We start from the raw sequence: 14,096 nt of genomic DNA, 5'->3' as shown, positions 1-14,096 counted from the left end.
TATGTCCAGAGAAAGGAATAATAAGTAGGCTATATTTAAGACATTATTCCCGACCACAATCCATATTCAACAAACACACAAGCAGATGCACAAACGTATATATATATATATACACACATATATATATATCCATTTCTAATATAATTTAAGAAATAAGATCTATAGTAATTTGGATAATACTCTTAAAATGAGTTAAAAGTCTATGCTTTTGTGTTTTCCGTTATGGGGTATATTGGCCCATCTTTTTAAATTTTCACAATAAAACACATATCACCAACAAATAGTAAATTGAATTAGTATGACACATAATTCTAAATTAAAAGATAATGACCTTATTACAGACATTAACCGTAAGAGAAATTGGATGTTATTTGTTTTGCCATCTTTTAGAATTTCACTTGTAAAAGATGGAGAAATCCAATTAGGTAGCTTGTTTGCTTTTATATGAATCTTTCAAACTTGTCTCTCTACTGAAATTCGTAGTTTGGTTTTAATGGGAAAAGTGCTAGCAACATTAAACTGAAAGATGAGAATATGGGGTGAAAAAGTTGGTGGCTTGGTATACAATTTTTAAATATCATGAGTATAAAATATTTTAAGACTAGTAAAAATTTTAAGTCATGGCAAATAGAATGAGCTTTTAAAATATGTATTCCTTTTGGTTCAATGGGTAATCTGTAACTGAACCACTTTTATTGTTTACATTTCTTTCAGAAAAATGTTATTGAGTGCATAGTACCTGCAATTATTCTGTTGTGTGCAGGAAATACAAGATAATCATGATAAGGTTTTTTCCTTCCATATATAACAATATCCAGTGTAAAACAAAATGCAAGTGAGCATGTTGAATTCTACGATAAAAGTATATAGAGGGGAGAGTGGAGCCCCAGAAGTACCATCAGTGCTGTTAGAGAATCGAGGAAAGGCCCACAAACATGATACTCTAGCTGTAATTTCTAAGAATGAGTTGCAGGTAGGTGTTGAGAGTTAGTCAGTCAACTGTACAGTGATTCAGACTCCAGACTGGGATACACAATTCTTGGCTCTGCTGTACTTCCTAGTTGGGTGATGTCTTTCCATCTTTGTTCTGCTGTCACTTTTTTCCAAAGTAGTACTCTTTATAACCCTGGTTTCCACGATCATTTATTCCCAAATGATTTATAAATCTCTAAGATCTCTTTGCTGAACTCTCCAATCATGTATCCTACCACTTACTATACATTTCCACTTAAATATCTCTTAGGCAGAGGGAAATGGCACCCCACTCCAGTGTTCTTGCCTGGAGAATCCCAGGGACAAGGGAGCCTGGAGGTCTGCCATCTATGGGGTCGCACAGGGTTGGACACGACTAAAGTGACTTAGCAGCACAAGCAGCAGCAGGGAGTTTAAGGTTAGTATAGCCCATATTGAATTTCTCATCATTCCCAATACACACAATTATTTTTCATTTCTTTTTTTCTTTTTCTCCCTTGATATATGAGTCTACCATGGTGCTAATCACTTAAGCAAGAGACCAGTGATCACCCCAGCAGTTTTTCTCCTTCATTCCTCACCACAGCTCTTTGCTCTGTACTCTGTGTAAGCTCAGCTATCTAATACATATTCCCTTCTTCTTTCTTGTCACTTGGTTGAGATTTAGGAGGGTGGGGAAATTATTGAAATATCCTCTACCTTTTTTCTCCCCACTTCTCAAATTCTCTATGTTACCTTATGTGGAAAGCTACAACAGGCTTCAAGTTTTCTGCCTCTGGCCAATCCTTGACTCCAGTACCTTTTTCTTCATTGCTTCCAGAATTACATTTCTGAAACATCACCCTTCGGCTCACAATCCTTCCTATAACCTTGCAGATAAAACCTAACCTATAATATTTTCCAAGGTCCATTGTATTTTTTCCCCTGACCGCTTCTCCAGATTATTCTCTTTATTACACTTGCATTAAATATCTTTGCTCAAGAAAGGCAGAGTTACTTACATTTTCCTGAATGTACCTGTCTCAAGTTCTTGCCCTCTCCACCTATCTGTCTTTATCTGTCAGTCTTGCTTCCTCTCTCACGTGTGCCCACGTGAGTGCACGAACACTCAAACACCCACTACACATTTCTGTACTTTCTATTTCCTATAAGTACACTGCACTTGCTGTTTATAAGAACAATAACCTTCCCACACCCTTCCAACGTGATTAACTCTTTGACCTTCAACACACAGAGAGGTCAATCTTTTAGGAAACCTTTCTTGTTGGCTTCTCTCTCTTCCTCTTTGAATCAACTGGTTTAAGTTCCCCTTCTGCAGTTCATACATGGCTATAATTGTTTCCTTTTCTAATTCCACTACCAGACTGCAAACAATTTAAATGCATCACTGGTCTAAATATCTACAGCAATAAACACTGTGTTTAGCACATAGCACCAACTTAATAAACATTTCCTGAAAGTCAAAGACAACTCACAATTTCCCAGCTGGCAACTACGTGTCTCTGTAATGACCTCTTCTCTTTTCAAGCCTCTTCTAGTGCCATCAGATATTTCTTCTAAACATAACTCTTCTGCAAAGTCCCTTTCATTTGCACTTTGTTTACAGCTGTGCTTCTGCAATGGGGATGGTTTTAGCCATCCCCAATGCTACTGGAATCTAGTAGATTGAAATCAGGGGAGCTGGTGAATCTTCTACAATGCAGAGGACACCTCCTCACAATATAGAATCATCAAGTCCAAATTGCCAATAGCATCAAGGCTGGGAAACTGTCAGTTTCCATTCCCTCAAGTAATGTGAAACATTCCCTCAAGTAATGTGAAAAATATGGTAACTAAAACTCACAACACCTGGCCAGCTACCCATCTTCTAGGCTGTGAAAAACAGAGATGGTGGCCTCTGGCCTCAGACTTCAGAGTAATCTCCTGGGGTCTAGGAGGGAAGTGTCATAAATGGGCACTGGCATTACATAGGATGGAAAGCGCAGATTTCACAGAGGCAAGTACTGAGAAAACTGCTGATCTTGACTTTGCATACCAATGAGGGTTAGGAGAGTCATGTATTTAAACACTAACATTAAGAGTTTCAAAATGTTTGCCATATGTGAAATAATACCACTGTGGCAAGAAGGAACTGATAGGTCTCCATGACTGTACCAACCAGGGAGCAACGCAGGCATTAAAGAAAATGAAGCTTGATGGTCTCAAGAAAGCATTAGAATTGATTAGTTAGCAGCTCTATCATTCAAAGAGATCAAATCAGTCAATCCTAAAAGAAATCAACCCTGATTATTCATTAAAAGGGCTTCCCTTGTGGCTCAGCTGGTAAAGAATCCATCTGCAATGTGGGAGACCTGGGTTTGATCCCTGGGTTGGGAAGATCCCCTGGAGAAGGGAAAGGCTACCCACTCCAGTATTCTGGCCTAGAGAATTCAAAGAGTGGAACTCAACTGAGCAACTTTCACTTTCATTCATTAGAAGGACTGTTGCTAGAGCTGAAGCTCCAATACTTTGGCCACTTGATATGAAGAGCTGACTCATTGGAAAAACCTTGATGCTGGAAAAGACTGAAGGCTAAAAGAGAAGGAGGTAGCAGAGGATGAGGTGGTTAGATAGCATCACTGACTCAATGAACATGAATCTGAGCAAACTCCAGGAGATAGTGAAGGGCAGAGAGGCCTGGCATGCTGCAGTGTACTGCTACTGCTAAGTCACTTCAGTCGTGTCCAACTCTGTGCGACCCCATAGATGGCAGCCCACCAGACTCCCCTGTCCCTGGGATTCTCCAGGCAAGAACACTGAAATGGGTTGCCATTTCCTTCTCCAATGCATGAAAGTGAAAAGTGAAAGTGAAGTCACTCAGTCATGTCTGACCCTCAGCGACCCCACGGACTGCAGCCTTCCAGGCTCCTCCATCCATGGGATTTTCCAGGTAAGAGTACTGGAGTGGGGTGCCATTGCCTCCTCCATGCTGCAGTTTATGGGGTCTCAAAGAGTCAGACATGACTTATTGATAAACAACAACAAATTATCTTTCAAAATTTACTATAGAATTAAAAATCCAAGGAATGTATTGACTCGACTCTTTTCCATCCTTTTTACTGAAATAATTTTAAAATAAAGGAAAATAACTAGGGGCAAGAATATTAGATTTTATTTTTCTATTTACCTTAGCCAATGTGAATCTAGTAGTAAACTGTGGTACAGGTTTACATGTTAAGTTTCAGGGTATTAGATTTGTCAGGGTGTGTGTGTGTAAGAAAGTGCAGTTATGCTACTTTGACTTGGCAGTGAGATAATGGTGCACAGTCTGTTCAACACTGCAAGAGTAATAACTAAAGTATTAGGACTTTGTAATAATATATATGTTTGCTCTGGGAACATTGTAGTTGTCAAAATTCACACTGCAAAAAAAATTGGCAAATGAAGTTTTGGGGCAAGCAACAGAGGGTTACCTATAAGAGGATTTAGCCTTGTGGGGCTTTTCCAAAGCATCAATTTAAGAACATCTGCTTTTAATTTCTATATGTTCTGTTTCCCTGGAAACTCGAAATACTCTAAATTTAATATAAACTGACCCTGTATGTAGCTTATTTTATTTTTAACAACTTCCGATAGTCTTTCATTTAAACAGACATTTTAAGGATTTTTTTTCCCTTTTTCTGAATGATAATGAATTGCAATGTAACATCCTAAAAACAGTTCGAAAAGTTGAACTTCACTAATTCAACTTACTTCCATTCCCAACCTGGGCTAATTTGGAAATCATTCATACATTTCGGTAAACTTCATCTAGGAGAGGAACTCCTGAAATAGAAAGAGTTAGTCATTTGAGCCCCATCTCAAAAGCTGATGAAAACGTCCATCAACCAATTGTCTGTTGCTTCTGCATTTACAAGAATCATTGTTAGAATAATGAACATAAAAGGCTATCTAATGTTGACAAGGACCTGTGACTTAATTTTAAGGTTTACAAATTTATGTGACTATCAGTCAAAAACATGTTGCTAACTATACTGCTTTCCTCCTGTTAGCAAATTCTCTGGCAAATGTTGATTTCTCATAATGATGATGCTGCCACTTACCCCCTATCTTCCCCAGTGAGCTCACATACTATTTAATGGGCTGTCTGCCCATGTTGCACATGATTTTCAGTTCAGTTCAGTCCAGTTCAGTCGCATCTGACTCTTTGGGACCCCATGGACTGCAGCATGTCAGGCTTCCCTGTCCATCAGGAACTCCTGGAACTTACTCAAACTCATGTCCATTGAGTTGGTGATGCCATCAAATCATCTCACCCTCTGTTGTCCCCTTCTCCTCCCACTTTCAATATTTCCCAGCATCAGGGTCTTTTCAAATGAGTCAGTTCTTCTCATCAGGTGGCCAAAGTATTGGAGCTTCAGCTTCAACATCAGTCCTTCCAATGAATATTCAGGACTGATTTTTTTTTAGGATTTTAGTATGGACTGGTTGGATCTCCTTGCAGTCCAAGGGACTCTCAAGAGTCTTCTCCAACACCACAGATTAAAAGCAACAATTCTTCAGCACTCAGCTTTCTCTATAGTCCAACTATCACATCCATACATGACTACTGGGAAAACCACAGCTTTGACTAGATGGACCTTTGTTGGCAAAGTAATGTCTCTGCTTTTGAATATGCTGTCTAGGTTGATCATAACTTTTCTTCCAAGGAGCAAGCATCTTTAGATTTCATGGCTGCAGTCACCATCTGCAGTGATTTTGGAGCCCCCCCAAATAAAGTCCGTCACTGTTTCCATTGTTTCCCCATCCATTTGCTATGAAAAAATGAGACCAGATGCCATATCTTAGTTTTCTGAATGTTGAGTTTTTAGCCAATTTTTTCACTCTCTTCTTTCACTTTCATCGAGGCTCTTTAGTTCTTTTCCTCCTGCCATAAGGGTGGTGTCATCAGCATATCTGAGATTATTGATATTTCTCCCTGTAATCTTGATTACAGCTTACACTTCATCCAGTCCAGCTTTTCTCATGACGTACTCTGCATATAAGTTAAATAAGCAGGGTGACAATATACAGCCTTGATGTACTCCTTTCCCAATTTGGAACCAGTTTATTGTTCCATGTCCAGTTCTAACTGTTGCTTCTTGACCTGCAGACAGATTTCTCAAGAGGCATGTCAAGTGGTCTGGTATTCCCATCTCTTTAAGAATTTTCCACAGTTTTTTTCTGATCCACACAGTCAAAAGCTTTAGCATAGTCAATAAAGCAGAAGTAGATGTCTTTTCTGGAACTCTCTTGCTTTTTCGATGCTCCAACAAATGTTGACAATTTGATCTCTGGTTCTTCTGCCTTTTCTAAATCCAGCTTGAATGTCTGGAAGTTGATGATTCACGTACTGTTGAAGCCTGGCTTGGAGAATTTTGATTATATCTTTGCTAGCGTGTGAGATGAGTGCTATTGTGTGGCAGTTTGAGCATTCTTTGGCATTGTCTTTCTTTGGGATCAGAATGAAAACTGACCTTTTCCAATTCTGTGGCCACTGCTGAGTTTTCCAAATTTGCTGAGCTTTCCAAATTTTCCAAATTTGATATTCAGACGCTGATAATTCCTACTGAAGGAACCATGTGTTGTCCACTGATTGCTCTTATCTGTAACTAGCAGAGACCTTCCCAGGTTTCCTAGGTTCTACCAAAAAGGAAGCTTAGAAGTTCTTGTTGGGTTAGCCAATTGTAGCTTTTTCAATAGATTCTACTGTTTTCCATGGATTAGTGAAATATCTTCCAAAGGTTATTATTATTGTCTCAGAAGAAGAAATGCCTGACTTACCATATCTCATAGAGCCAGGTGTATGATTTTCATTAAATTGTTGCATTATCTGATCCTCTATAACTCTCTACATGAGAACTTGATTAAAATATATGGTGCCTCTCAATGGAAAAAGTCAAACTCAGCTTTTTCAGGTGATTCCAGGGTTTAGATTTGATATACTATGCAAGTTGAGTTTCTATAGATGAAACTATGTAAATGTTAAATGTATTAATACATGAAGACTATCAATAGTGAATTTCTATACTCTTTTTTCCTAATATATTTTCAAGATCTTATAAGTCTTGAGACTAAAGTCCATAGAGTATTCAAAGTTAGGATAAAACAAAATTTTCACCTTTCTTCAAAGCTTCAATTTCAATCATCCTGCAAAAATTTATTAACAAGGCTTTGTAGAATTGTTATACCTTATTTGTAACAAAGACTAACTCTAAATTAAAAGTGTCATGTACCTTCACCTAAGCAAATCATTTGAGTTAAACTAACTTATACCATGGACAGAGGAGCAAGTTATACAAGACTGAAGCAACTTAGCATGCACTCAAGGATGCATGCTCACTGTTATTGCTAATTAATGAGATTTGACATTTGTCTTTAAATATTAAATCCAAAGGTCCATCTAATCAAGGCTATGGTTTTTCCAGTAATCATGTATGGGTGTGACAGTTGGACTATAAAGAAAGCTGAGAGCCAACGAATGGATGCTTTTGAACTCTGGTGTTGGAGAAGACTCTTGGGGGTCCTTTAGACTTCAAGGAGATCCACCCAGTCCATCCTAAAGGAGATTAGTCCTGAGTGTTCATTGGAAGGACTGACATTGAAGCTGAAACTTCAATACTTCAGCCACCTGATGAAAAGAACTGACTCATTTGAAATGACCCTGAAGCTTGGAAAGATTGAAGGCAGGAGGAGAAGGGTATGACAGAGGGTGAGATGGTTGGATGGCATCACCAACTTGATGGACATGAGTTTGAGCAAGCTCTGGGAGTTGGTGATGGACAGGAAGGCCTGGCGTCTTGCAGTCCATGGGGTCGCAAAGAGCTGGACATGACTGAGCAATTGAACTGAACTGATTAAATCCAATTCCTAGAAAAAGTAGGCTAGAGAGAGGCCCAGCCAGGCAGTTCACAGATCAATATAGCTTATATGGCTCTGATATCTGTGTTTAGGAGACATCGAAATGATAGCTAGCTCATAATTATTGAAGGGGAAGTGAAGTTTTATGGCAAATCATGCTGAAGTAGATTATGTCCTACAGGAATGTATTAGTCTCTCAGCCATGTCCCACTCTTTATGGCCCCATGGACATAGCTTGCCAGGCTCCTCTGTCCATGGAATTCTCCAGGTAAGAATAGTGAAGTGGGTAGCCACTCCCTTCTCCAGGGGATCCTCCTGACCCAAGGATAGAACCCAGGTCTTCTGCATTGCAGGCAGATTCTTTACTGTCTGAGCCACCAGGGAAGCCCCAAGAATACTGGAGTGGGTAGTCGTTCTCTTCTTCAAGGAATCTTCCTGGCCCAGGGATTTAACCCAGGTCACCTGCACTGCAGGCAGATTCTTTACCATCTGAACCACCAGGGAAGCCACAGGAATACCTAGGCCAAATCCAAATCTAAAACAGGAACATCAGTTCAGGAAACTGAGAGCAGAAGTTAAACTGTGCAGCAGCGCTGTGTCTACACAACTAAGGATATTAAGAAAAGGAGTGTAGCAACAGCAGAGTGAGTGAAATCTATGAAATAACACACACAGAAATGTTGACAGAAGCCAAATGATCACAATTTTAAACATGGTCTGGCTTTCAATTTTAATAAAACATTCTGTTTCCTGTGTAGAAAACAAATTGGGAGGGAAAAACCCATGTACATAGGCATAAAGATATACATACCAGTTTTTGCCCATAGATAATAGTGACTTGGACTAGAATTGTAGCCATAGAAATAAGTGGAGAAAAATTCTAGTATTTGAGATATATTGCTGAAGTATATATAAAAGAACTTATATATAAGTTGCTGAAAGACTAATAAATTTGATGAAAGATGGTGAGAGCAAAGGAGGACTCAACTTTCTGGCCTGCTTGTTTGACTAGATGGTGATGGCTTTAAGATGAGGGCGATTGGATGAGAAACAGATTTTATTCATTAGTACATTTTTGGACATGATAACTTTTGAGTCATCCGTCAAACAGACAGATGTATTTACAAGCAGGGAGTTCAGTGAATGATCTGGCCTAGCAATATCAACACAAAACAGGAAAATCATCAGTATTTGATTATGTTTAAAGTGAAGAGGCTGGATGATATCACCTAGGGAGAAAGTATAGATGAAAAAAGAATGGAACTCAGTAAAGAAAGTGGGAGGAACTCCAACTTGGAAAGGTAAAGTTGAAGTAAATATAGACAGAGTAAGAAAAATTGCACAGGAGATGAAAAAGAGAAGCGTGGGATATAAAAGGAAAACAAACAAACAAACAAATAAAAATCCAGGAGTCTATAGGGTCAAAGATGATAAGAAAGGAGAATGCTTTAAGGAATTGATTTTAAGTACTTAATTGTATAACAATATTGAGAAATCAAGGGAGCTGAAGACTGAGATATATTTATAGGAATTGGTATTAGGATGATTTTGGTAACTCCAAGAAGGAAAATTTCAGTGATGCTGGAGATGAAAGTGAAATTAAAATGGGTCAGAATCTGAATGAGAGGTGAGAGTGTGCTGTTACAATTGTATGTTATTTATGTAAGAGACTTTACTTTGAAGCTAAGCAGAGGAATGGGAAATAGTAAGAAGGGGAAATGGCATTAAAGGAAAGCTAATTTTGGAGGGAATAGAGCATATGTTTTAAATACTTATGGGAATGATACAGTAGAAACAAAAGCAGTACTGATGATGGAGAAAATATAAGAGATGATTACAGAGGCAAAATCCTTGAAATTTTGAGGGGATGAGATCCTTAGCTCCAATGAAGGGGACTTCATTTGACAAAAGCAGGGATATTTCTTCCATTGACTAGGAGAAGAATTTACCATCAAGCACATAAATTAGGTGTGGTGAAAATAAGATAGATTCCATCTGATAACATTTAGAGAACTAATTTTAAATAAATGATGATTTCTGGCTTTACAATGCTGTGAAGGACTACGGAGATTATTAGCTGGTGTATGTACATATGTTTGTGTGGTGGGGAGAGCTAGAAGGGGTTTGAAAGAGAAAGGAGAAAGTAATAAAGTTCTTTCCTTTGAAAGGACAAGATTTACTAAGGCAAGTAGTATTTTAACGTACCATTTTAACTTTCCAAGTGGTAATTTAAAATAAAACCAGTCAATTCATTTATATCATTTTATTCCACAAAATTCACAAGGATAAAGGCAGAAAATTTGATCCAAAGAGGGTTAGTTAGAGTGTTCTGGGTAAAGAAAATATGTGGGCTCAAAAAAAAAAAAAGTGAAAGTCGTTCAGTCATGTCCGACTTTTTGCAGTCCTGTGGACTGTAGCCTGCCAGGGTTCTCCTGTCCATGGAATTCTCCAGGGAAGAATATTGGATTGGTAGCCTTTCCCTTCTCCAGGGGATCTTCCCAACCCAGGGATCGAACCCAGGTCTCCCAAATTACAGGCAGATTCTTTACCAGCTGAGCCACCAGGGAAGCCCAGTGTGTTCAAAAGTGGGTATTATAAAATGGGTTATGGGATAGGATACAAGTGACAAGGGGAAGGAGTGATGGCCAATGAGAAATGTGAAGTGATTCAAATGGACTAGAAGTCAGTATGTCAGTATGGTGGGAGAATATATGCAGTGAATTGAAAGTAGTGATCAGATTGGAAAATATTTTTAAATCAGAATTTTGAACTTGGTACAGTTACTGGTGAAACCATGATCCAGGTCATGTTTTCAAGAGTGAGTATATATGGCCACAAGGATTAAAGATAATAACATTCAAGGCAGGTAAGGAAATGACTGACTAGTGCTCTACCTGCCACTTCCCTGGATACTAAAGTCATCAGGAATATGACAAGGTTGGAGGTAGAGAGAAGTACTCTACTCAAGCCTTCAGTGAATGAAGAGAGTGACTGGGAAGTCTAGAGAACAGTAATATGAGGGAGAAAATTGGATGCACTGAAAGTTGAAAGACCTGGGGTTTGGAATGAAAAGCAAAAGAAATGGAATGGTTTCAAGCAGCAGTGGGTAGCAGGAGGTCACCCAACATACTACCGAGTCCTGGGGTAAGTGAGCAGGAAACAGAACCAATAATCTCCACTTGAGAGGTCCTCAGTGGAAGAAGTTTGATCTGGATTTAGTCAAGGCAAAAAGAAGAAATAAGTGTTTAGAAAGGAATGACAATATAGGAAGCTAGGTTAGTCACAGATGAGGTATTTCAGGGAGCATGGTGAAAGGGTGAGAAGGCTGGAGGATGTGTCAGGTCAGAGGATGATGATGGCATCATTAAACTAATGTACACTCTGCAGGGCTTGAGTTTCTTGTGCTGCCACAGGGAAAACCAAGAGGTGAGTTATGATGCTGTTAATTCTGAAGAATGCTTAGAAGACAGAGAGAAATCTACCAAAGGGAGTCCATGACACCAGGAAGACTGGTTATTGTTACCTCCTGCAGCTCTGGATATCCTAAGATCTTAGGCTTCATCCATTTTATATTACATATTGCAGAATTATATAATAGTGAGTCAAGTACTCCAGGTGGAAGCAAACTGGTATTTTAAAAAGTATTTTCTTCTACTTGTCATCCTTTAGGAAAAATATTAAATCCCTCCCCTTCTTTTGCAGGATGGAGGAGATTTTTTTAACTTAGCATTGAGACCCTGGTTGATATTTTTATCTTTGTTTCCATTTTCCTAATGAAACCACCTATTATGCAATTTTCTCCTCAAAATTTTTAATTGAGAAATGATATTTTCATCACTCTCCTTTTAAGTAACCCTGAGAGGTGATTTAATACACTGATACCATGTTAGTTATGTAGGTTTGGAACTGGGTATCTCTACAGTTTTATCAGTGATGCCCTCCCAAGACTATTGTTTCCTCTCAGGAAATTTAAATCTTTGCATAGCAACTGATGGTTCTGGAAGAACTGTACAGTCAGTAATCCATGAGTTCATCAAATGTTCTAATCAGGGCATAGGCTCAATTTTCACTTTAATGCAGATATCTTTTTACTCATCTGATATGAAGTCAGACATTCTATCTCAATAAACTGTAGATCTTTCCATTTGTGGCAAGGCATATAGGTAGAAACTAATTTCATTGAGGCTGTATCTTGAAGGTAGCAAAAGATTTTATGACAAATGGTTGATTCAAGTGAACTCTCAGGAAAATTACATTTCTCTGACCAGAAATCTCTCTTTTGTTTATTTCAATATAGCGTGAGAACGTCTCTTCATTTGAATCAGCAGCCAACCGAAACTGACATCAAACCATATAGGCAGTGGCATTGGAACTGGGTTAAAAGATGAGGAGTTCTGGAAATATAAGAAAGGGCTGACAGGGTTTGTAAACTTTTGGATGCCTGAAGAAAAGATGATATATTTAAATATTTAAAAAGGTACTGTAGAGTATATTGTGGCCATAGCAAATGCTGTGTGTGCACGTGTGTGCACATATATGTATGTTGGGAAAGAGAAAAAATAGCTGGAGACAGGAGATACCACACCACAAAGTAAATTCTTACATGTCAATTCTATCAAGTCAACTGGTTTGATTTTGACTAGTTCATCATTTGATTATATTGATAGGTTGAGTGAATTGAATTTTAAAACTAGCTGAGAACAAAGTCATAAACAAAGTTACACTAACTCATATCTTGGTATTAACCTCTTTCTGGAAAATAAAAAGGAAACAGCACATTCTGTCCCTTTTTACCTATTTTGCAGTCTGAGCTGAATTGGGTAGTCAGGATACACACACACTCATACATTTTTAATCACAGGTATATTAGTATTCAAGTCAGTTATTTAGCCTCTTATTTTAGTAGAATTCTGCCAACTGAATATATATGTGTATATATATATATATATATATATATATAGAGAGAGAGAGAGAGAGAATGGGTAATGATATTAAAACATATTTTACAAAAGAAATCTCAAATACTTTGCATCTTTGATTTTCAGAAGTTTTGGATAATTTCTGCATTGATTCTTTACCTTAGCAGTAAAAATCTCAAGTCACAGATAGACATTTTAAGGTGTGACTGAAGAGCCACCAAACACCTTCATATTTGCTTTCCTATGGAAAACTAGTGATTCTAACCTTTTAAAATATGTATACTCTAAATTTAATTATTAAATAGTAAAGATTTATTTAGAATTGAGTAGATATATTTTATTGGTAGCTTTTCCTCTTAAAATATAAATAAAATATCTAAAATACTGTATCAGAAATGTTAAACTTTGCTTTCACACTAACATGGCCTGAAAAATGACTTTAGACAATTTTGGTTTTCTAAATCGGAAGATCCATTCCTTTTGGCACCAGAGGCTGGTTTCATAGAAAACAATTTTTCCACAGACTGAAAAGGGAAGGGATGGTTTCATGAGAATTCAAGTGTGTTACATTTATTGTGCCGTTTTTTCCTATTATTATTACATCAGCTCCACCTCATATCATCAGACATTAGATCTTAGAGGTTGAGGACCCCTGTTCTAAACAACTTCAGCGTAGCTGAGAAAGCAGTAGCAGGAGATATAAGAAGTGACGGGTAAATGAGATAGAAGCATAAGCTCTTTGAGTAGGTTTGTGACAGGTGAAGGTGAAAACCTGGGGCTTCATGCCATCAAACATAGCCAAATTGACCAAAGTTTAGGATGTGAGGCAAAGACAGAATGGGACGTAAGCCTGTGCTCATTCCTTCCCAGCATCCTGCTCACCAAAAGGCCACAAGAGAGCAGGGCTCTCTACCCGCTGATAGCTCCCGACTTGGTTTCCAGTCCTCACACTACCACTGGCTGGCTTTGTGGCTGGGAGTGGTTACTTACCCTAGAAGCCTCTCTATCTTATGTGTTACAGTGAGAAAATAGCAAAACATAACTTTTCAGTAAAATGTAAATAATATCATACAGTAAAGTCACCACAGGATACATGACACACATTCTCGATATATATGAGAGCTAGACTGTACTATTTTCATTATTTTTACCACATAGTCTAGGTGGGCAGCATCAAAGTAAGAAGAGGGGTAAGTCTATTCCTATATAAATGAGGAAAAATAACTCTTCTAGTATTCATTAGAGCTATGTTATCAAAGTATTGCCAATTGGATGGTTTAAACAACAGAAACTTATTTTCTCATAATTCAGAAGACTAGAACTCTG

This window comes from Oryx dammah, unplaced genomic scaffold, assembly GCF_014754425.2.
Source record: "Oryx dammah isolate SB20612 unplaced genomic scaffold, SCBI_Odam_1.1 HiC_scaffold_20, whole genome shotgun sequence".
Classification (NCBI taxonomy): domain Eukaryota; kingdom Metazoa; phylum Chordata; class Mammalia; order Artiodactyla; family Bovidae; genus Oryx; species Oryx dammah.
This window is presented reverse-complemented; position numbering follows the sequence as displayed.